The sequence below is a fragment of the Trichomycterus rosablanca genome, chromosome 1, assembly GCF_030014385.1.
Source record: "Trichomycterus rosablanca isolate fTriRos1 chromosome 1, fTriRos1.hap1, whole genome shotgun sequence".
Lineage (NCBI taxonomy): Eukaryota > Metazoa > Chordata > Actinopteri > Siluriformes > Trichomycteridae > Trichomycterus > Trichomycterus rosablanca.
In genome coordinates this window covers 68,271,180-68,296,574 of record NC_085988.1, presented here as the reverse complement: position 1 = coordinate 68,296,574, position 25,395 = coordinate 68,271,180, and the positions used below count along the sequence as shown (strand labels likewise).

At 40.2% G+C, this 25,395-nt stretch overlaps 1 long non-coding RNA gene across 4 annotated transcripts in view; it reads right to left on the bottom strand.

The window, feature by feature from the left end:
• LOC134324007 (uncharacterized) overlaps positions 1–25,395 on the bottom strand; it is a 218,741-nt gene that overhangs the window by 36,166 nt on the left and 157,180 nt on the right. For 3 of the 4 annotated variants that reach the window (XR_010014137.1, XR_010014139.1, XR_010014138.1), the window contains exon 4: positions 22,351–22,420. This is a non-coding gene — a long non-coding RNA (uncharacterized LOC134324007). Of the gene's footprint in view, positions 1–20,883; positions 20,932–22,350; positions 22,421–25,395 lie in introns of those variants that run through there. The other variant, XR_010014140.1, reaches the window with a different exon arrangement.

Here is a 25,395-nt window from a genome sequence, read left to right as displayed (position 1 = left end):
ACACTGGTATAATAAGCTACAGCTTTAGTAAGTGAACACTGGCATAATAAACTACAGCTTTAGTAAGTGAACACTGGTATAATAAGCTACAGCTTTAGTAAGTGAACACTGGCATAATAAGCTACAGCTTTAGTAAGTGAACACTGGTATAATAAGCTACAGCTTTAGTAAGTGAACACTGGCATAATAAGCTACAGCTTTAGTAAGTGAACACTGGTATAATAAACTACAGCTTTAGTAAGTGAACACTGGTATAATAAGCTACAGCTTTAGTAAGTGAACACTGGCATAATAAGCTACAGCTTTAGTAAGTGAACACTGGTATAATAAGCTACAGCTTTAGTAAGTGAACACTGGTATAATAAGCTACAGCTTTAGTAAGTGAACACTGGCATAATAAACTACAGCTTTAGTAAGTGAACACTGGTATAATAAGCTACAGCTTTGGTAAGTGAACACTGGTATAATAAGCTACAGCTTTAGTAAGTGAACACTGGTATAATAAGCTACAGCTTTAGTAAGTGAACACTGGTATAATAAGCTACAGCTTTAGTAAGTGAACACTGGAATAATAAGCTACAGCTTTAGTAAGTGAACACTGGCATAATAAGCTATAGCTTTAGTAAGTGAACACTGGTATAATAAGCTACAGCTTTAGTAAGTGAACACTGGCATAATAAGCTACAGCTTTAGTAAGTGAACACTGGCATAATAAGCTACAGCTTTAGTAAGTGAACACTGGTATAATAAGCTACAGCTTTAGTAAGTGAACACTGGAATAATAAGCTACAGCTTTAGTAAGTGAACACTGGTATAATAAGCTACAGCTTTAGTAAGTGAACACTGGCATAATAAACTACAGCTTTAGTAAGTGAACACTGGCATAATAACCTACAGCTTTAGTAAGTGAACACTGGCATAATAAGCTACAGCTTTAGTAAGTGAACACTGGAATAATAAGCTACAGCTTTAGTAAGTGAACACTGGCATAATAAGCTACAGCTTTAGTAAGTGAACACTGGCATAATAAACTACAGCTTTAGTAAGTGAACACTGGCATAATAAGCTACAGCTTTAGTAAGTGAACACTGGAATAATAAGCTACAGCTTTAGTAAGTGAACACTGGCATAATAAGCTATAGCTTTAGTAAGTGAACACTGGAATAATAAGCTACAGCTTTAGTAAGTGAACACTGGCATAATAAGCTACAGCTTTAGTAAGTGAACACTGGCATAACAAGCTACAGCTTTAGTAAGTGAACACTGGCATAACAAGCTACAGCTTTAGTAAGTGAACACTGGTATAATAAGCTATAGCTTTAGTAAGTGAACGCTGGCATAATAAGCTACAGCTTTAGTAAGTGAACGCTGGCATAATAAACTACAGCTTTAGTAAGTGAACGCTGGCATAATAAGCTACAGCTTTAGTAAGTGAACACTGGCATAATAAACTACAGCTTTAGTAAGTGAACACTGGCATAATAAACTACAGCTTTAGTAAGTGAACACTGGCATAATAAACTACAGCTTTAGTAAGTGAACACTGGCATAATAAACTACAGCTTTAGTAAGTGAACACTGGCATAATAAACTACAGCTTTAGTAAGTGAACACTGGAATAATAAACTACAGCTTTAGTAAGTGAACACTGGCATAATAAGCTACAGCTTTAGTAAGTGAACACTGGAATAATAAACTACAGCTTTAGTAAGTGAACACTGGAAAATTAAACTACAGCTTTAGTAAGTGAACACTGGTATAATAAGCTACAGCTTTAGTAAGTGAACACTGGAATAATAAACTACAGCTTTAGTAAGTGAACACTGGAAAATTAAACTACAGCTTTAGTAAGTGAACACTGGAAAATTAAACTACAGCTTTAGTAAGTGAACACTGGTATAATAAGCTACAGCTTTAGTAAGTGAACACTGGAATAATAAACTACAGCTTTAGTAAGTGAACACTGGAAAATTAAACTACAGCTTTAGTAAGTGAACACTGGCATAATAAGCTACAGCTTTAGTAAGTGAACACTGGAATAATAAACTACAGCTTTAGTAAGTGAACACTGGAAAATTAAACTACAGCTTTAGTAAGTGAACACTGGTATAATAAGCTACAGCTTTAGTAAGTGAACACTGGAATAATAAACTACAGCTTTAGTAAGTGAACACTGGAAAATTAAACTACAGCTTTAGTAAGTGAACACTGGCATAATAACCTACAGCTTTAGTAAGTGAACACTGGCATAATAACCTACAGCTTTAGTAAGTGTACTAAAGCTGTAGTTTATTATGCCAGTGTTCACTTTTGTAGTTATTTATTATAGGATTTTTTGTATTATTGTTGTATTTGCACTGTTTTTGTATTGTCTTGCACTTTTTGTACCGTGTTACACCGTGATCCTAGAGGAACGCTGTTTCGTTTCAATATGTACTTGTATGTAGCTGAAATGACAATAAAACCTCTCTGACTCTCTGACTCTGACTCTGAAGTGAACACTGGCATAATAAGCTACAGCTTTAGTAAGTGAACACTGGCATAATAAGCTACAGCTTTAGTAAGTGAACACTGGAATAATAAGCTACAGCTTTAGTAAGTGAACACTGGTATAATAAGCTATAGCTTTAGTAAGTGAACACTGGTATAATAAGCTACAGCTTTAGTAAGTGAACACTGGCATAATAAACTACAGCTTTAGTAAGTGAACACTGGTATAATAAGCTATAGCTTTAGTAAGTGAACACTGGTATAATAAGCTATAGCTTTAGTAAGTGAACACTGGTATAATAAGCTATAGCTTTAGTAAGTGAACACTGGTATAATAACCTACAGCTTTAGTAAGTGAACACTGGCATAATAAGCTACAGCTTTAGTAAGTGAACACTGGTATAATAACCTACAGCTTTAGTAAGTGAACACTGGCATAATAAGCTACAGCTTTAGTAAGTGAACACTGGTATAATAAGCTATAGCTTTAGTAAGTGAACACTGGTATAATAAGCTACAGCTTTAGTAAGTGAACACTGGCATAATAAACTACAGCTTTAGTAAGTGAACACTGGTATAATAAGCTATAGCTTTAGTAAGTGAACACTGGTATAATAAGCTATAGCTTTAGTAAGTGAACACTGGTATAATAACCTACAGCTTTAGTAAGTGAACACTGGTATAATAAGCTACAGCTTTAGTAAGTGAACACTGGCATAATAAGCTACAGCTTTAGTAAGTGAACACTGGTATAATAAGCTATAGCTTTAGTAAGTGAACACTGGTATAATAACCTACAGCTTTAGTAAGTGAACACTGGCATAATAAACTACAGCTTTAGTAAGTGAACACTGGCATAATAAGCTACAGCTTTAGTAAGTGAACACTGGAATAATAAGCTACAGCTTTAGTAAGTGAACACTGGTATAATAACCTACAGCTTTAGTAAGTGAACACTGGCATAATAAACTACAGCTTTAGTAAGTGAACACTGGCATAATAAACTACAGCTTTAGTAAGTGAACACTGGAATAATAAGCTACAGCTTTAGTAAGTGAACACTGGAATAATAAGCTACAGCTTTAGTAAGTGAACACTGGCATAATAAGCTACAGCTTTAGTAAGTGAACACTGGCATAATAAGCTACAGCTTTAGTAAGTGAACACTGGAATAATAAGCTACAGCTTTAGTAAGTGAACACTGGTATAATAAACTACAGCTTTAGTAAGTGAACACTGGCATAATAAACTACAGCTTTAGTAAGTGAACACTGGTATAATAAACTACAGCTTTAGTAAGTGAACACTGGTATAATAAGCTACAGCTTTAGTAAGTGAACACTGGTATAATAAACTACAGCTTTAGTAAGTGAACACTGGTATAATAAACTACAGCTTTAGTAAGTGAACACTGGTATAATAAGCTACAGCTTTAGTAAGTGAACACTGGTATAATAAGCTACAGCTTTAGTAAGTGAACACTGGTATAATAAACTACAGCTTTAGTAAGTGAACACTGGTATAATAAACTACAGCTTTAGTAAGTGAACACTGGTATAATAAGCTACAGCTTTAGTAAGTGAACACTGGCATAATAAACTACAGCTTTAGTAAGTGAACACTGGTATAATAAGCTACAGCTTTAGTAAGTGAACACTGGAATAATAAGCTACAGCTTTAGTAAGTGAACACTGGCATAATAACCTACAGCTTTAGTAAGTGAACACTGGCATAATAAGCTACAGCTTTAGTAAGTGAACACTGGTATAATAAGCTATAGCTTTAGTAAGTGAACACTGGTATAATAACCTACAGCTTTAGTAAGTGAACACTGGCATAATAAACTACAGCTTTAGTAAGTGAACACTGGCATAATAAGCTACAGCTTTAGTAAGTGAACACTGGAATAATAAGCTACAGCTTTAGTAAGTGAACACTGGCATAATAAACTACAGCTTTAGTAAGTGAACACTGGTATAATAAGCTACAGCTTTAGTAAGTGAACACTGGCATAATAAGCTACAGCTTTAGTAAGTGAACACTGGAATAATAAGCTACAGCTTTAGTAAGTGAACACTGGCATAATAACCTACAGCTTTAGTAAGTGAACACTGGCATAATAAGCTACAGCTTTAGTAAGTGAACACTGGCATAATAACCAACAGCTTTAGTAAGTGAACACTGGTATAATAAGCTATAGCTTTAGTAAGTGAACACTGGCATAATAAGCTACAGCTTTAGTAAGTGAACACTGGTATAATAAGCTATAGCTTTAGTAAGTGAACACTGGCATAATAACCTACAGCTTTAGTAAGTGAACACTGGCATAATAAGCTACAGCTTTAGTAAGTGAACACTGGCATAATAAGCTACAGCTTTAGTAAGTGAACACTGGCATAATAACCTGCAGCTTTAGTAAGTGAACACTGGCATAATAAGCTACAGCTTTAGTAAGTGAACACTGGCATAATAAGCTACAGCTTTAGTAAGTGAACACTGGCATAATAAGCTATAGCTTTAGTAAGTGAACACTGGCATAATAAGCTACAGCTTTAGTAAGTGAACACTGGCATAATAAGCTATAGCTTTAGTAAGTGAACACTGGCATAATAAGCTACAGCTTTAGTAAGTGAACACTGGCATAATAAGCTACAGCTTTAGTAAGTGAACACTGGCATAATAAGCTACAGCTTTAGTAAGTGAACACTGGCATAATAAACTACAGCTTTAGTAAGTGAACACTGGTATAATAAGCTACAGCTTTAGTAAGTGAACACTGGCATAATAAGCTACAGCTTTAGTAAGTGAACACTGGCATAATAAGCTACAGCTTTAGTAAGTGAACACTGGCATAATAAGCTACAGCTTTAGTAAGTGAACACTGGCATAATAACCTACAGCTTTAGTAAGTGAACACTGGCATAATAAGCTACAGCTTTAGTAAGTGAACACTGGCATAATAAGCTATAGCTTTAGTAAGTGAACACTGGCATAATAAGCTATAGCTTTAGTAAGTGAACACTGGCATAATAAGCTACAGCTTTAGTAAGTGAACACTGGCATAATAAGTTATAGCTTTAGTAAGTGAACACTGGCATAATAAGCTACAGCTTTAGTAAGTGAACACTGGCATAATAAGCTATAGCTTTAGTAAGTGAACACTGGCATAATAAGCTACAGCTTTAGTAAGTGAACACTGGCATAATAAGCTACAGCTTTAGTAAGTGAACACTGGCATAATAAGTTATAGCTTTAGTAAGTGAACACTGGCATAATAAGCTACAGCTTTAGTAAGTGAACACTGGCATAATAAGCTATAGCTTTAGTAAGTGAACACTGGCATAATAAGCTACAGCTTTAGTAAGTGAACACTGGCATAATAAGCTACAGCTTTAGTAAGTGAACACTGGTATAATAAGCTACAGCTTTAGTAAGTGAACACTGGTATAATAAGCTACAGCTTTAGTAAGTGAACACTGGCATAATAACCTACAGCTTTAGTAAGTGAACACTGGTATAATAAGCTACAGCTTTAGTAAGTGAACACTGGCATAATAAACTACAGCTTTAGTAAGTGAACACTGGTATAATAAGCTACAGCTTTAGTAAGTGAACACTGGCATAATAACCTACAGCTTTAGTAAGTGAACACTGGCATAATAAACTATAGCTTTAGTAAGTGAACACTGGTATAATAACCTACAGCTTTAGTAAGTGAACACTGGCATAATAAGCTACAGCTTTAGTAAGTGAACACTGGCATAATAAACTATAGCTTTAGTAAGTGAACACTGGCATAATAACCTACAGCTTTAGTAAGTGAACACTGGCATAATAACCTACAGCTTTAGTAAGTGAACACTGGCATAATAACCTACAGCTTTAGTAAGTGAACACTGGCATAATAACCTACAGCTTTAGTAAGTGAACACTGGCATAATAAGTTATAGCTTTAGTAAGTGAACACTGGCATAATAAGCTACAGCTTTAGTAAGTGAACACTGGCATAATAAGCTATAGCTTTAGTAAGTGAACACTGGCATAATAAGCTACAGCTTTAGTAAGTGAACACTGGCATAATAAGCTACAGCTTTAGTAAGTGAACACTGGTATAATAACCTACAGCTTTAGTAAGTGAACACTGGCATAATAAGCTACAGCTTTAGTAAGTGAACACTGGCATAATAACCTACAGCTTTAGTAAGTGAACACTGGCATAATAACCTACAGCTTTAGTAAGTGAACACTGGCATAATAAACTATAGCTTTAGTAAGTGAACACTGGTATAATAAACTACAGCTTTAGTAAGTGAACACTGGCATAATAAACTACAGCTTTAGTAAGTGAACACTGGCATAATAAGCTACAGCTTTAGTAAGTGAACACTGGCATAATAACCTACAGCTTTAGTAAGTGAACACTGGCATAATAACCTACAGCTTTAGTAAGTGAACACTGGCATAATAAGCTACAGCTTTAGTAAGTGAACACTGGCATAATAACCTACAGCTTTAGTAAGTGAACACTGGCATAATAAACTATAGCTTTAGTAAGTGAACACTGGTATAATAACCTACAGCTTTAGTAAGTGAACACTGGCATAATAAGCTATAGCTTTAGTAAGTGAACACTGGTTTGCACTGTTCCTTATAACCTTTACACATTAAGCCCTTAGACTTATCCTACACGCATTACAATATTTGTATTGATTCTTCTAAAGCTCTCTGTCATAAGACCAACATAAAAATGGCAGAAATCTGTCATGCCAAATGTCATGCAGCCGTGAGTGGTTACCAGTTGGGTTACCAGTTGATATTTTGATTTCTTTTGTTTGTGTGGCTTTTTAGCCACAGTATTGTTTCTCCTTGGTTAAGTGTCCTGGAATTGTGTTTATTTCTTTAATATATCTGGTGCTTCTGTCATGAGGCGCTCATCGCTTGGTAAATAATAAATAATACTGATTCCACAGGGCCTGACAAATATTTGTGGCTGCTTTACAGCTAAGGTAAATCAAAAAACACTAGCCTGTCTAGAAGCAGAAGCTATTAAACAAGATTACTGAACTTCTGCACTGTGTTTTTCACTGTTTTTTTCTTAATTATCTGTATGACATTTCTTTTAAACGTTCCCCTTTGATTTCCCCCAAAATGTGTTTCATTAAAAACTCTCTGGCAACTTAAACTAAACTGCTGCATACAACTGCAGCTCTACTTAGTTTGAAAACAAACGTTGTATGAACACATGGATGCAAACAGAGCATAGTTACTCTTGGCTGGTCCGTCTTCCTCAGTCACTCATTCATTCACTCACTCACTAACACAGACACACAGGGTAGACGAGGACGGGATGCAGTGTGGTGGAACATAGCACGTCTTACAGTGAGAGCTGTGTGAGTGAGAGCTTCATGGATTTTTATTGTTGTGCCCATGGGACCAGATGTCACTGCCGTTCTCTCAATTGTGTCCAATTCTCTTTCTATCTACATCTATTTTATCCATCTCTGTTTCTCTCAGCCTCTCGTTCTGCAGAGCACCAGATGGGAAGATGCTGCGTTTGGTGCTCCAAACCTCTCTAACTCCTCACCACAATGAAGAGGTCACACGTGATCAACCGAGCTGCTGCTTTTTGCTTTCTTTCCTACAGCCTTGCTTTTTTTTGCTTCTTTGTTTGCCACAAAGACAAGTGAAAAACAAAAGCTTCTGATTTACTTTAAGCCAGCTTGTGTACATTATTATTCATTGCTCACTGGTCAGGTCTTTTACAGTATGTAGAAAACGCAGTCTTGATTTTGTACTTGATCTGTACAATGTGTATTATATCAATTCAAGAAAAAGAATTCAATGGAAATATTAACAGTTCAAAAGTGCATGCATGTGTGGGCATACATACACTGATCAGTCATAACATTAAAACCACCTCCTGGTTTCTACACTCACTGTCCATTTTATCAGCTCCACTTACCATTTAGAAGCACTTTGTAGTTCTACAATTACTGACTGTAGTCCATCTATTTCTCTACATAACTTTTAACATGCTTTCACCCTGTCTGTTCTACAATGGTCAGGACCCCCACATGACCACCACAGAGTAGGTATCATTTAGGTGGTGGATCATTGTCACTGCAGTGACACTGACATGGTGTGTTGTCCTGGTATGAGTGGATCAGACACAGCAGCACTGCTGGAGTTTTGAAATACCATGTCCACTCTAATAGATACTCCTACCTAGTTGGTCCACCTTGTAGACGTAAAGTCAGAGATGATCGCTCATCTATTGCTGCTGTTTGAGTTGGTCATCTTCTAGACCTTCATCAGTGATCACAGGACGCTGCCTACAGGGCGCTGTTGGCTGGATGTTTTTGGTTGGCGGACTATTCTCAGTCCAGCAGTGACAGTGAGGTGTTTAAAAAACTCCAGCAGTGCTGCTGTGTCTGATCCACTCATACCAGCACAACACACACTAACACACCACCACCATGTCAGTGTCACTGCAGAGCTGAGAATGATCCACCACCCAAATAATACCTACTCTGTAGTGGACTTGTGCGGGTCCTGACCATTGAAGAACAGCATGAAAGGGGGCTAACAAAGCATGCAGAGAAACAGATGGACTACAGTCAGTAATTGTAGAACTACAAAGTGCTTCTATATGGTAAGTGGAGCTGATAAAATGAACAGTGAGTGTAGAAACAAGGAGGTGGTTTTAATTGGTGTATATTATATACAGGGGTTGGACAAAATAACTGAAACACCTGTCATTTTAGTGTGGGAGGTTTCATGGCTAAATTGGACCAGTCTGGTGGCCAATCTTCATTAATTGCACATTGCACCAGTAAGAGCAGAGTGTGAAGGTTCAATTAGCAGGGTAAGAGCACAGTTTTGCTCAAAATATTGCAATGCACACAACATTATGGGTGACATACCAGAGTTCAAAAGAGGACAAATTGTTGGTGCACGTCTTGCTGGCGCATCTGTGACCAAGACAGCAAGTCTTTGTGATGTATCAAGAGCCACGGTATCCAGGGTAATGTCAGCATACCACCAAGAAGGACAAACCACATCCAACAGGATTAACTGTGGACGCAAGAGGAAGCTGTCTGAAAGGGATGTTCGGGTGCTAACCCGGATTGTATCCAAAAAACATAAAACCACGGCTGCCCAAATCACGGCAGAATTAAATGTGCACCTCAACTCTCCTGTTTCCACCAGAACTGTCCGTCGGGAGCTCCACAGGGTCAATATACACGGCCGGGCTGCTATAGCCAAACCTTTGGTCACTCGTGCCAATGCCAAACGTCGGTTTCAATGGTGCAAGGAGCGCAAATCTTGGGCTGTGAACAATGTGAAACATGTATTGTTCTCTGATGAGTCCACCTTTACTGTTTTCCCCACATCCGGGAGAGTTACGGTGTGGAGAAGCCCCAAAGAAGCGTACCACCCAGACTGTTGCATGCCCAGAGTGAAGCATGGGGGTGGATCAGTGATGGTTTGGGCTGCCATATCATGGCATTCCCTTGGCCCAATACTTGTGCTAGATGGGTGCGTCACTGCCAAGGACTACCGAACCATTCTGGAGAACCATGTGCATCCAATGGCGGTGCCGTGTATCAGGATGACAATGCACCAATACACACAGCAAGACTGGTGAAAGATTGGTTTGATGAACATGAAAGTGAAGTTGAACATCTCCCATGGCCTGCACAGTCACCAGATCTAAATATTATTGAGCCACTTTGGGGTGTTTTGGAGAAGCGAGTCAGGAAACGTTTTCCTCCACCAGCATCACGTAGTGACCTGGCCACTATCCTGCAAGAAGAATGGCTTAAAATCCCTCTGACCACTGTGCAGGACTTGTATATGTCATTTCCAAGACGAATTGACGCTGTATTGGGCGCAAAAGGAGGCCCTACACCATACTAATAAATTATTGTGGTCTAAAACCAGGTGTTTCAGTTATTTTGTCCAACCCCTGTACATGTTATTTATGTTAGTTACCAGCCAACATCTGTGTAGGAATTTAGTGTGAGGTCTTTTAGTGTGGTCTATCAAATGCATTTTAAGAAACAAATCAAAAGGAAAATTTAATAAAAGTTAAAAGACCCTAAAGACACTAATCATATCTTGATATCAGAGTGACTGTGTTTGAAATACATCGTACTCATGTACTAATGGGGCCCCAAATCAGTATGTAGTATACAGTATGCAACCAAAATGATTTTTCCCACTACCCGAAAGATACCTGGATAACATACTACTCCAGCCAACATTTTCAGTTTGCAACCAGAGCTACCTACAGTATGTGGGGTCCTGCAGCCAATCATGTACTAAGTTTCAACATGGCAGAAAAAAAGTGGGTGGAACCTTCATTCAGTATGTTTGTGTCTCATACTCGATGCTGTACTGCATACCACTACAGGGACCAGTATGCAGTATACAGTATGTAACTGGCAATTTCTAACATAGCCAATGGCTACTGTGACACCAACCATCACTCTGTATTGCATAAGTCAGTAGCAGTGTCTAAAGGCAATGTTAATGGATCAACCATTTCTGGTGTTACACCAAATGAAAGAGGGACTTTGCATTTTGAACAAAAAGCATATCCTTGCTTCAAAAGAATAAGCAAATGTCATTTAGGAGACTCAAAAAATATCAGAAAGTCATACAAACCACTAATACTGAAGTAGAACTTCACAGCTATCCCTCTAAACAGTGTGTACGGCATTAAACTAACTAGCACATCAGCCAGGTAACACAATCCCTACAGTAAAATATAAGATAATGGCATTACACTATGTGAATTCTCTAATGCAGCAGGGACTGGTCATGAACTAACAATTTCTGGTTAGAATGTATTCGAAAATGAATGCTGCATGGTACAGTGAGAAGTTGGATCAAAAGCTGAGGTAGTTTAAAATGAAAAAAACTTCTTTATACAAATGCTTCCTAACTAACTGAACACTGTAAATCTGTAAAAATGTATCTTCATCAAGAGGAATGAATGGGGTGTTTGGGTGGTGCAGTGATAAAATGACACTAGACCAGTACCCCTGGGATCCAGGGTTTAAATTCCCAAGCGATGATATCAGTCATTCAGGCGTCTATATACAGACATAATTGTTATTGTATTTGGTTGGTGGGAATTTTTATGTGTTACAGGGAAACCAAACCCACCACTACCCTGACCAGGATGAAAATAAATTAAATGAAATAAAAAGCTGGGGTTAGTATTACCTCATTAGACATTTTAAAAACTCACTGTCTGAAATAGCTGCCAATCATGGCTGTTTTCATCCTCACTAAGAAAATGAGAGTCAAAATGAAACAAAACCCAGGTTGTGACAGTTAATGACAAAAGGTTGGGGGGGGGTATGGGGGGGCAACACTCTCTTTCTGTCTCATACTCATTCTCTGAGACGAATGAAGTTGGGAGTCCCCACTCTGGGTCCACGGGCGGGTGTATTATTTCATTAAGTGCTTTTCGGCCCAGAAGGGGATTTGGGGATGAACGTCCAGGATGTGTGTGACAAGGTCGCAACCTCTGGCAAATCTCTGCCTGGTCCTGTCCACCCACAACACATGCACGTGCACACACACACACTGAGTGACTTTCAGGTTACTGTTGCAGGCCTTGAGATATCAGACGGGCGAGATGATACAACCAGAGAGCAGGAGAGACGTAGAGCGACACAGGGAAAAGGAGGCACAGGTGGAGGAGGAGGAGATGTGTGTTAAAGGGAGGGGGCAGCAGGAGTGGGGGGGGGGGGGGGGGGGGCAGTTAGACAGAATTCGGCATTGTTCGGGCCGAGAGCTTGACGTTCTGTTGATCCCGACTGATCCAAAGAAACAAAACTGCATTGTTCCTCGCAGATGGAAGCAAGTGTCGCCAAGGTAACCGGATTAATCTCTCTCTTTTCCCCGCTTCCTCCGGTGGAGAGGGCTAATCGCGGCGCGCCATTCACGCCAAAGCCGGGCCTCAAAGCCCGGGCCTCTAACTAGCCCTCTAATTAGCCGCAATTACAATGAAGACAACATGATGAGATAATAGAAATTTGCAAAATAATGACATACCACGGCAAAATATTCCTCCTCCTAAGCAGCGTGCTTTTTTACTCGCAGCTCTGTGTGTGTGCGCCTCGGTGCAGCCACAATGAGCCGGGGCCCTTTTTAAAAGCCGAGGGGGCAGAATGGTGCTGCATTCGGAGCCACAGAACCCCATTGTCAGTCTCTCCCTTTTTTCCTCTCAATCAACAGCCCATTGTCTGGCTTCTTAAATAAAAATGACTCGAATGCAGGCGCACATAATGATCTCCTTCTCACCAGCATGTGAAATGTTCATCAAACACACACACACACACAGACAGACTCATATGCTGATGTACACATATGCATGTATGCACAGACTCAGTCCTGTCTGATGGACTGATAGATAGCAACAGTGATTTAACATACAATTTCAACAGAAGCAAAAAGACTGAGTAAAAGAAATGAAAGAAACAATAAACATTTATTTAAAAGGAACACAATATGTTAAAATCAATACAGTCTGATACCTGAGGACACTTGACTATATCAAATACAGTTAAAGTCAAAAGATTACATACACTTATAAAGAACATATATGCCGATTGGAATCATTTCTGCCACTTAAATATTGAACATTTCCTTCTTTGTCAGAAAGAAAACAACTCTTTTATAGAAGTTTATTGTAGATTTATTAAAGCAAACAATCTTCTAATCCAAACTGTCACTAAATATTGTGGCATGGCCTCTTAACACTCTATTAATAATGATTGACTACAGCTGGTGACTTCTCTGTGACACTATCCAGAGTCAAGCCAGCTTTATATCACCATGGCTCCCATGCAAGAAAGCTTCTGTTTTTCTCCCTTTTTGGCCCATTTTAAAACTTTTTCTATTGTGTCAGCTTCTACAGTTAGTCCACACCAATATAAAGTTCAAGTTCACATGTTGACTGTGAGCATTACCTGCACCTAATCAAATGTCACTAGCTACCGCTGGAGGGAATACCCAGGACTAAGCTCAAGGCTGAGTCTCTTCTTTGTTAGTCCGGTTAGTCAGTCTGCCTGACACGCCTAGCTGGAGGAGGTGTAGTGCTTTTTTGATTCTTCCTGAGTCTAAGTGGAGTGAAGTGTTTCTGCTCCAGTCATGCGGTTGTCAGTCTTTTCTATTATTGAGTCTCACTTTGGCCTGCAGCTTATAGTTTGATATAGTTTGGTTTATTTCTTGAGTTATAATACTTCTTCCATTCATTCAGTTATTGTTATTTACTGTCTTTTGTTTTTGAGTTGTAACCACAGTATTGTTCTGCCTTGGTTCATCTTAGGTGCAGGGTTACACCTGACGCCTTTGTCACAAGGTGCTCACCACCCCAGTTATCCATGTTCCAGCAGCCTCTAATTCATGGCAAACCCCATCCAGATTAATGTCAATCATCATACGGTGATAGTTTGGGCATTTTATTAAGAACTTCTTGGTAATTCAGCATTCACACGTCATAGCCATGCCAATTATGTTCAAACTAAATAAATACAGAACATAACAAGCTTTCAGATTCACAGGAGGATTACATTATACCAAAAACAGCAATATACTTTTGCAAACCGTATGTTTCCAACTAATTAAGACTGTAAAATATTTTAAACAAAACACCTGGTTCAGTATGGGAGTCAATTTGCTATAAGACTAGCAAGTAGGAGTGACAAATGCAGTCATACAAAGAAACATCCTTTAAGATGATTCCTCCTGATAGCACACAAACTCAGACTGGGGCAACCGTTTACATTTCTGCATGACAGTGACCTGAAGCATACAGACAAAACAACACTGGAGTGACTTCAGGGCAAGACTCATGATCATCCTGAATTGGCCCACCCAAATCTTAAACCACACAAATATCTGTGGAGAGACCTTAGGGTGGCAGTTGACAGATGCTATCCAATCTGACAAAGCTTAAAAAAATCTGCCCTAAAATAAACTGCCCAAATATCAGTGTACAAAGCTTGTAGAGATGAGTTGCAGCTGTAACTGCTGCCAATAAAGCCAAGGCCAGTATAAAGTATTAAATAAAGAGTCTGAATATTTTGTGCATAGGAGAATTCAGTTTTTTTTTCTTTTTAATTCATTAAAAAAAAAAACTTAATCATTTTGGGTGATTAAGTGCATACTGATGTAAAAATGGCATTAATATCTATTTAAACTAAAATACACAACACAACAAAGTGCAAAAAGTCACAGGCTTCCTTCAGAATCCACTGAAACGGGGATATATAATTATAATAAAATGATAGTGTGCAGTACCTTTCTATAAGTGTCACGTGGGAGAGAAAGGACTCAAGTGCGGAGATTAACTTAAATAATAATTTTATTTTTTAAATGAAAAATTAAACACAAAACACAAAACAAAAACAAAACCAATAATGAACCCCGCTGGAGACCGCTGGGCGATGCAGGCAACGAAAACTGAAAAAGGAAAACAAAGATTAATGCAAGGCGCGAACCCGGGTCGCGCCGGTGCATGGCGGTTGTGTTGCCACCGCGCTAACGTAGCGCGGGTGAGGGGGTGTGTGTAGACGCTGAAGATAAAGCGCTAGGTATGAACCGGGTAATGGCGTTATAGCCGAGCGCTTGACGGCATCACCATCAGGCAGTTACTGAACCTACAGGCGCTGAAACATAAAGCGGTGGGTATGAACCGGGTAATGGCGTTATAGCCGAGCGCTTGACGGCATCACCACCAGGCAGTTACTGATCCCACTATCACTGAGAATAAAGCGGTGGGTGTAAACCGGGCAATGGCGTTATAGCCGAGCGCTTGACGGCATCACCATCAGGCAGTTACTAATCCCACTATCGCTGAGAATAAAGCGGTGGGTGTAAACCGGGTAATGGCGTTATAGCCGAGCGCTTGACGGCATCACCATCAGGCAGTTACTAACCCACCAAGCTGAAAGCGCTAAGGCACTACAGCAATATGACACGGGAGTTAAGGACTCCCGGACATCAATAGCCCCCCGCACGGCGGTGGGCTACGGGAAGGACGCGATCGGCGTGGCTTCGCTGAAGGTTGCAGCTAATGAAGTTCGCCGATCTGAAAAGAGAAGAAAAGAACAAATCAGTTAGACAACCTCAGAAGTGCGGATTCGAACCGGGGATGTTGACGCGAGAGCCGAACACTTAACGGCCTCGCCATCCAGCGGTTACGAAACCAAATGACCACTTAAGATGAGAGGTTAATGCGGATACGGCTGCAAGCGCTATCGCTTGCTGTTTAGCAGCACCGCTAACGCTAACCGAATAAAGAAAAGGCAGCACGAGGGCTGCACGGCGTCGCACCACGCTAAAGCAATAGGCTAAATAAAGATGTTACCTCGACCTTGCAGTCTACACACCCTAATGGCACATGCCACCAGGGGATACCGTCTGGCCTATAAAAGCGTGGATGCGCTGCCACCAGCGAACTGAAAAAACAAACAAAAGAAACAAAAGCAGACAAAAGGTGCGACACCCGCTGCTGTGCAGAGCTGGCTTAAGTAAGCCAGCCCACAGCTGCAGGCAATTCGCCCTAATTGGAAGGCCTATTATTTAAGGCCTTCCTCTACTGAGCTCTGTAAGGCTCTGTGACATCAGGGAAGAGTGGTAAGTACCACTGACGCCACAGAACCTTACAGTACCCCCTCCTTAAAGAGACCTCTCCTGAGGTCTCTAGCCCAGCGGTCCAATTCCCCCAGGCCGCCACAGGCAACCGGGGGAGTGCCCCCCCAAAAAATGTTTTGGGAGAGAACAGGGGTTCTCCGCTGAGTCCAGAAATGGTCGCACCTTTCTGTCACGTGGGAGAGAAAGGACTCAAGTGCGGAGATTAACTTAAATAATAATTTTATTTTTTAAATGAAAAATTAAACACAAAACACAAAACAAAAACAAAACCAATAATGAACCCCGCTGGAGACCGCTGGGCGATGCAGGCAACGAAAACTGAAAAAGGAAAACAAAGATTAATGCAAGGCGCGAACCCGGGTCGCGCCGGTGCATGGCGGTTGTGTTGCCACCGCGCTAACGTAGCGCGGGTGAGGGGGTGTGTGTAGACGCTGAAGATAAAGCGCTAGGTATGAACCGGGTAATGGCGTTATAGCCGAGCGCTTGACGGCATCACCATCAGGCAGTTACTGAACCTACAGGCGCTGAAACATAAAGCGGTGGGTATGAACCGGGTAATGGCGTTATAGCCGAGCGCTTGACGGCATCACCACCAGGCAGTTACTGATCCCACTATCACTGAGAATAAAGCGGTGGGTGTAAACCGGGCAATGGCGTTATAGCCGAGCGCTTGACGGCATCACCATCAGGCAGTTACTAATCCCACTATCGCTGAGAATAAAGCGGTGGGTGTAAACCGGGTAATGGCGTTATAGCCGAGCGCTTGACGGCATCACCATCAGGCAGTTACTAACCCACCAAGCTGAAAGCGCTAAGGCACTACAGCAATATGACACGGGAGTTAAGGACTCCCGGACATCAATAGCCCCCCGCACGGCGGTGGGCTACGGGAAGGACGCGATCGGCGTGGCTTCGCTGAAGGTTGCAGCTAATGAAGTTCGCCGATCTGAAAAGAGAAGAAAAGAACAAATCAGTTAGACAACCTCAGAAGTGCGGATTCGAACCGGGGATGTTGACGCGAGAGCCGAACACTTAACGGCCTCGCCATCCAGCGGTTACGAAACCAAATGACCACTTAAGATGAGAGGTTAATGCGGATACGGCTGCAAGCGCTATCGCTTGCTGTTTAGCAGCACCGCTAACGCTAACCGAATAAAGAAAAGGCAGCACGAGGGCTGCACGGCGTCGCACCATGCTAAAGCAATAGGCTAAATAAAGATGTTACCTCGACCTTGCAGTCTACACACCCTAATGGCACATGCCACCAGGGGATACCGTCTGGCCTATAAAAGCGTGGATGCGCTGCCACCAGCGAACTGAAAAAACAAACAAAAGAAACAAAAGCAGACAAAAGGTGCGACACCCGCTGCTGTGCAGAGCTGGCTTAAGTAAGCCAGCCCACAGCTGCAGGCAATTCGCCCTAATTGGAAGGCCTATTATTTAAGGCCTTCCTCTACTGAGCTCTGTAAGGCTCTGTGACATCAGGGAAGAGTGGTAAGTACCACTGACGCCACAGAACCTTACAATAAGAAGGTTAAATATTAAACTACTGGATTTAAAACATGGAGATCTAACTTCTTATGCACTGGAAAATAAACCTTTTCATTTTTTCATTTATCAACTTCATTGTATTTTAATTTAATTTAATTTAATTTGATGCCTGGAAAAAAAAAAGTTGCGAGAGAGGCATGTTTACCACTTTGTTACATTACCTTTCCTATTAATTACACTTGCTTGTTACAAGACTTCAGCTGTTCAACAGTCGCCAACAGATGCACCATACATTTTGAACAGGAGACAGATCTGTTGCAGTAACATTGTCAACATTGTCCTGCTGAAATTTAGGACTGGGGAAAACGGCACCTTAATGGCAGCATGCGTCTCTATAAAATCCCAATACACACATCTGCGTCAATGGTACCTTCCCACATAAGCAAGTGACCCATGCCATGGGCAATGATGCACCCCCATACCATGACATGTTTGATTTTTGCACCTTTTGCTGAAAACTGTCTTCATGGTCCTTTAGCAGTTCCACTATCTTCCAGTCCATCTGTGTAAAGTGACAATGGTTTTCCAAAGTACACCTGAGCACATGTGGTAATATTTACTCACAGTAGCATAGTTTTTAATGCAATGCCATCTGAGGTTCCAAACATAACGTGTATTGAGTAGTGGTTTAGTTGTTGGCCTTGCCCTACATGGACTGAGATTTATCTAGTTTCCCAAAAGCTTTTCCTACTATGTACGACAGATAATGAAAGACCCAATATATTTGCAATCTCGCATTGATAAATGCTCTTTCTGAACAAAAAAGAACTGACAATTCTTTGACATTGTTTGGCATAAAATTGGTGAGCCATCTTTGTATGCAATAACTGAGCCTCTGTTGGTGATGTAACATGTTCAGTGGAGTGTAGAATCCCGTTTCTCTCTCTGGTAGTTTAATGTCTAAAGTTGGTGAATGCCAGGAGAATGTTACTTGCTTGACTGAATTGTGCCAACTGTAAAGTTTGGTGGAGGAGGAATAATGCAATGAGGTTGTTTTCCAATGGTTGGCCTAGGCTTCTTACTTACACTGAAATCTTAATGCTTCAGCATAGCAAGACACTTCCCATTCAGCATCAGTGCCCAACCTTCAAAATGCAGTTTTGACTTTGGGGGCTCTTGTAGCCTAGCCCTTAAGGTACTGGACTGGTAATCAAAAGGTTACTAGTTCAAGCCCTACCACTGCCAGGTTGTCACTGTTGGGCCCTTGAGCTAGGCCCTTAACCCTCGATTGCTTAAACAGGATACTGTCAGTACTGTAAGTCGCTTTGGATAAAAAGCATCTGCTAAATGCCAAAAATTTAAATTCTCAGACACACGTCAAAAAATTCTGGAAAGCTTTCTCAGAAAATTAAAAGCTTTTATAGTAACAATTAGAGTGCCAACTATATATTATTGTCCATGGTTTTAAAATGGAATGTCCAAAAAGCTGAAGGTCAGGTGTCCACATATTTTGGCCACATAGTTTATGGTGGGGAAGAAAGAAAAGGCTAAACGTGACTGTGAGGTCTTATGAGGTTTGAAGGACCCATGTTTGCATAATCACATATTAAACAGCATGAAGGATGTCTGAAAACACCGTTTGAAGTCTCCTCTCCGTCATTAAGCCGACCTGCATTCATTACGGCAAACACATATTCTACTCAGAGGAGCCACACTGCTGTTTTCATGCAATACCTTATTAGAGTGTTTTCTCACATCCAAACAATCATTTCATAGCTGAACCAAAAAGTGTATAATTGCTATGAAAAAAACTGTTTGTCATTTTTCCCTGTTGACTAGCTAATGAGGTAAAAAGGTTAACACTGTTAAACTTGGGATTACATATTTACCTTCTTGTTTTGATTCTTTAGAAATAGGTTATTCATTTTCTTATTTTTCTTAGATTATTATTTAGAAAAACAACAAATGAATAACCAGACTACACTTTAAAACTGACACTGCTTTCTTTTGTTAGCAGAGAATACAAAACCCACACTTCTAATCATTTCTAATTGAAACTGTACACACGAGACACAATTTATTTCTATTCAGTTTTAATGTTTATGAAAAAAGGATAAGGTGATAATCTGTGAAAATGATTTATTATAACTACACAAAGCTTTCTTACTTTTGTTTATTTATGTTCAGTGTCAAGGTGGGATCAGCCCGCCTGGAAAGACTGGCTGCATGTATGGAACACACCCTTAATGGGGATCAATGTAAAGCTGAGCACCACTTTCTTATAACTGGGAGGAGTAGCTTTTAATGTTTTTAAGATATGGGAAGAAACCATAGTACCATCAGACATAAGAGAACATGCTAAATTCCTCAAATACAACTGGAGGTGAGGATTATACCTAGGACCCCAGGTACCATGTTGCTGCACAGTAATCACTTTACCAGCTGCACCACCCCTACTCAGCAGAAAGATGAGGTATTATTAAAATAATAAAATAATAAACGAATCATGGGGGACCCGCATTAAATGTAACAGCCAGCCCACAACACAAAGAAATCCTTTACTGAGCATGCCCAGACCCATGCTGCGAATCCATGTAGGTGAGTGCTAGCTCAATGGTTAGAGTTTATTTATTAATTTATTAGGATCTTCATGTCATGTTTTACACACTTTGGTTACATTCATGACAGGAACAGTAGTTACTCAGTACACAAGTTCAGTCATGGACAATTTTGTATCTCCAATTCACCTCACTTGCATGTCTTTAAACTGTGGGAGGAAACCCACGCAGACACGGGGAGAACATGCAAACTCCACACAGAAAGGACCCGGACCACCCCACCCAGAACCTTCTCACTGTGAGGTGACCGTGCCACCCCAGAGGTTAAGATAATGGACTAGTAATCAAGCTCCAGATCTGCCAGGTTGCCACTTTTGGGCCCTTGGGTGAGGCCATTAATCCCCAAATGCTTGGATTGTATATGGTCACAATTGTAATTCAGTTTGGATAAAAGCTTCTGCTAAATACCATTAATGTAAACGAATCCCTGGAAGCATGCTTATCCTGAAACGATAAATCAATAAATAAATTAGACTTAATTCAGTATGTTTATTCACTGCATAATTAAACCTCCAGCATTGCCTGGCAATAAAAGCACTCGCTCATTTTCTCTGTCATTCCACACAGAAATACCTAAACCAACTCTTCATAACCACAGTTGTTCTCTTGGGCAAATGTTGGTAAATACTGGTTAACAGTCCGTGTGCCGTCGGGTCTGTTAAATATGTTATATGTTACATGTCATACATGTGTAATTATCTGTACTATTATGTGTATTGTGTGTACTACTATGTGGACTATTATGTGTATCACCAAAGCAAATTCCTTGTATGTGTAACACACCTGGCGAAATAAAGTGATTCTGATTCTGATTCATAACAGCAATCGTCATATTTTTTGCAGGAAATTTCAATATGGAGATGAGAAATGTTTTCTCATGATGCTCGCTCCACAAATTACCTACTCCACAAGTTACCTAAGTCTTTTGACCATTGGGCAAACGAATAAAAACAGACACAAAAGCTGCTTTTCCCAGGAGCCCAGGATGGTAATTTATCCACCCCTGATTATTTCATAAATGTGGGAATAGTGCTACAGAGGGTAATGTTTGTACTGAACAGCTTTAATAATGCAGGTTGAGTTTCATTTAAAGCATTACGGTTTCACCTTCCAAAAACATGTTGACTCGGTGCTCAACTATTTATGCCCAGCTGGATGAAAAAATTGGATCTTGGAGCTGCATAGAGTGCTCTTTAAAACACACTTGTTCAAATTTTTTATTCTTCATAATAACAAGCCCACCTGCTGTAGAGATCAGCTCCGTTATGGAATCATGTCCTTCTGTCTTACCAGATTTGGCTGGTAGAAGGGGCATGGAGGCACAGACAATTGATGAGTCAGTTCCTAATAACTGACAACATTGAACTGAACATTGTTAAGTGTTAATACGGTCTATATATCACAGTTTCTCACTCAAAGACTTTCCAGCTCCTCTGTTGGCAACCAGCCGTGATATCGAGCTTGGTCCAGTCTGGTTTATGTTTTCATAGGAACCTGGCCAGGGTCACGACACTTTTGGGCCTCACAACGGAACCACCCTGGAAGAGTTAAATCCATGTTGAGCGCCGGTTGTTGGTTGGTTGTGGGTTGGGGTGCTACCTATTTACTGCCGTCCCGGCTTGTTCTGAGGTTTGTTCCTGCCCCTGTCGCAGATAGCTGGAGCAGCCTGTCATATTGTGACAACCAGTTCACAGTTCTGTGCTATATCTGTTCTGGCCACTTTCTCTGTTGCAAGCTGTAGATGTTTTTTGCATCTTTCCTTTTTTGAATCTGTTATTTTGGCCATCACTTTTATGTGTGCTTGTATTCGTTTTGTTAGTGGCTTTTTAGTCACAATATTGCTCTACTTTGGTTAAGCATCCTGCACTTGGCTTCAGCTTTTAATAAGGAAAAGCTTTCAGTACGCTTCACATGAGTTCATATGGGTGTACCTGCCACCCCTGCCTAATCCCGTTAAATGTGGCAGATTGAGTAAATAAAATGGGCCTGAGATGAAACTAAAATGAGTCTGAAAACAGTTTTGAGAAAACTCCAACTCCCGAAATTCCCAGAGAAGCTGATGAGCATCACTCACCTGTCTTCAGATTCACTGCTTGTCATCCCCCCTCTGTGTGTACAAGTGTGTGCAGGACAGCGGGAAGCGTCTGCAAGCAGAATCATTAAAACAGATGAGGGTTAGTGTGTGTGACGGAAACATAGAGACATCGAGAGAGAGACAGACAGAGAGAGAGAGAGAGAGAGAGAGATGTGGGTTAATATGTGTGACTTGGTGAGTGTGGGATGATTGTGGGATGAAAGGCATGATGTGCTGGGCTCATAATGAGACTGCAGGGTGATTAATACTGACACTGTGAGCTGCCTCTAATTACTCTAATTCAATCAGTCCTATTCCACTCAACACACACACACACACACACACACACACACACTCTACAGGAGGCTGTACACACTACATCAGAGTTTCTATGCTAAATGAAATCAGAGCGCTGGGATCCACACCATAGTGTGTATCTCTGGAACATTAGGACAAAAACAAATGTATATACAGTGGGGGGTGTATATACGTCTGCCCTTTAATCCAGGTTTTTTTACTCATGCTAATTTGTAATCATTGCTTTATCTGATCCAGTGTATAGGGCCGCTGTAGCGTAGCGGTTAAGGTACTGGACTAGTAAGCAGGAGGTCGCTGGTTCAAACCCAACCACTGCCAGGTTGTCACTGTTGGGTCCCTGAGAAAGGCCCTTAACCCTCATTTGCTTAGACTGTAAGTCGCTTTGGATAAAAATTGTCTGCTAAATGCTGAAAATGTAAATGGGTGAGTGAGATCAACTGGATACAACGCAGGAATGCCAATCCATTGCAGGGCTTTAGCAGTCCACCCCACTCAGACATAGCCAATCATTTTTTTCTAGACATCCAACTGGCCCACACTACTGCTAAAATGTAAACCCGGATCTCAGCAGTGGTGGGCTAGTGTAACAGATCATTGCACCACTCGTGTCCCAGCATGTGAATTTTATAAAACTGAACCTTTACATTTTTGGTTTTTAATTACTACTTTTTTGTACTTTTACATTTAGCAGATTTTACCAATTATTATCGATTTCAGATTGGAGTGCTTGTGCTTCTGGATTTGCTTCTTTGCTTTTAACTGCTGGGACGTTTATCATGTGTGGGCGATACCTTGGAGAAGACCTGCACCTTTACACACTATTGGTCTGTGGAGTTTGGAGTGATAAGCTATGTTACTCTTAGTCCTGCCTAAATACAGTGTTTAGATTTTGAAATTTTCTAGCAGATTAATTTTTTTTTGCTTAATATTTTTAAAATACAGTTTTTTTTTTTTTACCTAAACATTGAATATAGAATATTTCAAAATAATGTCACTTCACCTGTAATATAAAAATATATGTTAGTTTACGTTTTTGAACTGAATTATGAACAAAAAGACTTGTTTACAATATTTTTATTTTAGATGCACCTGCATATTTTAAAATAAAAAAGAAAATAAATAAATAAATCCTAACTTTTTTAAACTTTTTAGAGAAATATTTGTACTTTTACTTCAGGAAGGAATAGTTTTACTTCTGCTGTCCCAGGTCTGTATAAGTGCCAGAGTAACAATGAAAGCCTCGGTAAAAGTGCCCGTATTAAAAAAAAAAAAAACTGCCACACAGGTTTGAACAGAAACCCCCTCTTTCGGTCGTAATTAGCCAAACCAAGTTGACTGATGACCTTGTAAATGAGCTGCAATATTCAATACTGCTTCACTTTGTTTCACGTGGGATCAGAAAGGAAGTTGCAGCCAATTATCATAATTAAGCAGCTTGATTTGCTCACCAGAGTGCTGGAATAAAAGCACGGCTCTCGTTAGCTAAACACCTCTGGAACAGATTTGGAAGTGCCGGCTCACCGCTGGGGTCGTAAACAAGCGAAATGGTTTGATGCGCGTTTTTCATTGTGCCAAAAAAAAAACCTGTCTGTTTTTATTTTTCTGGTTCTCCTCATCTATACCTTACTCATGTACACAAACAAATGCCCACAGGGGTTAACGAATAATCAGTACATGGTGAGAGGAAAGGGAAGGAAAGATGAATTGCTCTCTATTCAGAACCTAAATCGGGCCACGCTGATAAGAACAGGCAGAGCAGAAGCATTCATCTGTGCTCAACTCATTCAGTGTGTGAGTGTGAGCTTCCTCTGCAGGGTTAGATAGTAATGGACAAACTATTCTCAATATGTATTCAGTTTTCAAAACTTAAGTATTTCTAATCAGCTCAAATGAATCCCTCCAGTGCTCCACACAGGGTTGCCAGGTGCATGGTTTTCGGGAAGCTATTTAATGCTTGTTCCTTGTTGTTTTGGGGGGCATTTTGCATCCGTTAAAACGTTTTATTTGTGATAATGGGTACAAGCCTAGGCACTGGGGAGTGCACTTGTCAGTGTGCTCTAAATGCTGGTCCCAGGCCTGAAAAAATAAGGAGCGTTGCATTAGTAAGGCATCCGGTGTAAAAATGATCTGCTGTAACAACCACTAATCTGTAAACAGTCAAAAAAAGAGGGTTGTTCTAATAGACTCAAAATTTTAAAACATTTATGGATGCAGAATGGCTTATGTGTTCTATGCTAGTAAATTAGACTATTTATTCCCATAGCAACTATAGATTCTTAGAAATGATTAAAGTTATATTGTAATGTATTTTGTATTGTATTTACGATAATGTGATTTAATATTGCTTGGGCGGCATGGTGGCTCAGTGGGTAGCACTGTCACCTCACAGCAAGAAGGTCCTGGATTCGATCCCCAGGCGAGGCAGTCCGGGTCCTTTCTGTGTGGAGTTTGCATGTTCTCCCCGTGTCTGCGTGGGATTCCTCCCACAGTCCAAAGATATGCAAGTGAGGTGAACTGGAGATATTAAATTGTCCATGACTGTGTTTAACAATAAACTTGTGAACTGATGAATCCTGTGTAACCGGTAACTACCTGTTCTGTCATGAATGTAACCACAGTGTGTAAAACATGACGTTAAAATCCTAATTAATAAAATAAACGTAATATTGATTAATAACTGAGAGTTAATCAATGTCAATTTTGTACTGGTTTAGTCAATTAGCTGCT